Genomic DNA, 2,241 nt, shown 5'->3' on the forward strand with positions numbered 1-2,241 from the left:
TTCAGGAGCAACTATATGAAATCTATTTACATAAAATAAATAGCAGAGGACCACTTAGATGGAATCATGAAATCAGAAAACAAATTTGTCATGCACTCGACAACCAATCGTTTCAGTCAGCGCTTGAAGTTACCACACTGATAACGAAGGTATGTAGTAATAAGATAAATGCAGATGGATGTGCAGTAGAGTTGTCACTTGTCAGTGATATACCACTCCATCTGGAGTGCAGTATCCAATGTAGTTGTCCCGGGAGGTCGCGGTCAGGATTATCGCTCGAGTACAGGGCCCAGTACTGATCAGCAACCTTGTTCACCTTCCGCACGCACTCCACACTCTCCGGATGGAGGAAGACGTCATCCAGCATCCCAAGGTGCTCATACCACAGAGCCAACCAGAAACCATGGATCTGTCCCCTCGATGGATCTGTCCCAAGGTGCTCTACAGCTTCAGAAAACTGGTACAACACAAAATTTATTACGAAAAATTCAGACCCTGGAAGAAATCATCACTCAGCAAAAGCCCAACATAATAACTCATTCCCAATATGAGAAAAAAATACCCGCCTTGGAATTTCCAAGCATAACGAGATAAGCTTAATGAGCACAAAAAACAATCCAATGCCCACGAGAAGCTTAAAAGAGTCATCCTGTCCGACAGCCAGTAAAAGCAATGTAAGTTTGTCGACTAAGAATAAAATGCAGTGATAGATTGCAAGTAAGCAACAAGTTAACCTTTATACTTCTCTGAAAATAGTCGTGAAAGAACTCCTTTAAGAAATCTGTCAGTGCAACACCTATGAATAAACCGAGTGGAATCATCAGCTCTCTATATTGATAAACCTTCCGAAAAGGAGTCAGCAGACGAGCATGGTAAATAAGACCATACAAATAAGATTGGTACCCTATGGATCTTCATCTTAAGCATCAAAGCTGCAGCATCTGCACGATATTGCAGCCAAGAAACAAGAGTATTTCCCAAATTTTATGGAATCACATACGCAATTATGTTCATAAAGAAAGAAGGTTCAGTTACAAACTTACCTAAAACTGTCTTGTCAGGTGACAGAGTGATGGCAGGAGAGGACATCACTTCACCAACCTTCGATTTCAACTGCTTAACCAATAATACCCTATCAGAAAATTGAGTAGAGGAAGAGGGATAGGAGAGGTAGGGAAATAAAAATTAACTTCTGATGAAAATTGTACCATCTTAGTACTGAACCATAAGTGCCACTTGGCCACCAGATTTTATTATGCATGAATCAGTTAGAAAGATGAAGCATATATGAAAATGTAATCTTGAAATACTCTTTTATCATGGAACCTTAATTGAATAAGGAAAAATATCAATTGATAGAATTCAGACGGCTTTGTAATCTGATGATATAGACTCAACTGAAGGAGCATAGTCATGAATATATGAACGTGAGCCTCCCAAGCGCAAAGGATATCGTAGAGGAACATCAAGGTACGATGCAATAAGCAATACAGCCTGCAAAGCAAGGAAGAAAATAAATAACAAGCCGACCCTGATAATCGATGAAATAGAATCTCCTGAGAAATATTTGTTTCATCTCAGTATACACTCCAGACAGCAAGAAACAGCAATAATATGAAAGATATTAAAAATGAAACATTGATCAATAACAATTATTGGGACATTCTAAAATCACTTGAAGACCAAACCTGCCACCCAATTTTCTGCTCTCCTGGAACTACAGCTGGTTCCATGGTTCATCATAAAGTCACTGAAGCAACCCAGCAATGGATAATAGTGCACTTACCTTTAAAGAACCACAAAGAAACAGTAGATATACGGATCAAAATTCAGCTTTATAATGTCATTCCCCTGAGTGGTTCCATATGCTGCTCTTGTAAACATACAAGCAAAAATGTCGACAAGCAAACAACCTATTCAACTTAAATCAAATATAAGATGGAACAAGTAGGCAATCAGACAGATCATTAACAAAATAGCAACTGATGGTTTGAAGATAACTTGCAAAAAAATTCATTCCATGCAACCAACTGCAACGATACAACTGAAACCAAACAAAAGGATTCCATCAAAAACAGGAAGATAAAAAAAATCATCGGCCTGAAGTCGTTGTTCCCTGCACAATAATATATTCATCATATCCATGTAATAGAGAAACCCCCTGAAGTCAGCTTCAAGCCTGCAGTTCAAAAACATACAACTCTCATAAAATTTTGCAACAAATAACCATGATCCACATGA

At 38.4% G+C, this 2,241-nt stretch overlaps 1 long non-coding RNA gene across 1 annotated transcript; it reads right to left on the minus strand.

Annotated features, from left to right (window-relative positions):
- Positions 1-891: 891 nt before the first annotated feature.
- LOC120109233 lies at positions 892-1,531 on the minus strand. The gene is made up of 2 exons (XR_005510202.1): positions 1,044-1,531; positions 892-941 (listed from the first exon to the last, which is right to left on the minus strand). It is a non-coding gene; the product is annotated as an uncharacterized LOC120109233 (long non-coding RNA).
- Between the last annotated feature and the right edge of the window lie 710 nt (positions 1,532-2,241).

The sequence above is a fragment of the Phoenix dactylifera genome, unplaced genomic scaffold, assembly GCF_009389715.1.
Source record: "Phoenix dactylifera cultivar Barhee BC4 unplaced genomic scaffold, palm_55x_up_171113_PBpolish2nd_filt_p 001924F, whole genome shotgun sequence".
Taxonomy (NCBI): Eukaryota; Viridiplantae; Streptophyta; class Magnoliopsida; order Arecales; family Arecaceae; genus Phoenix; species Phoenix dactylifera.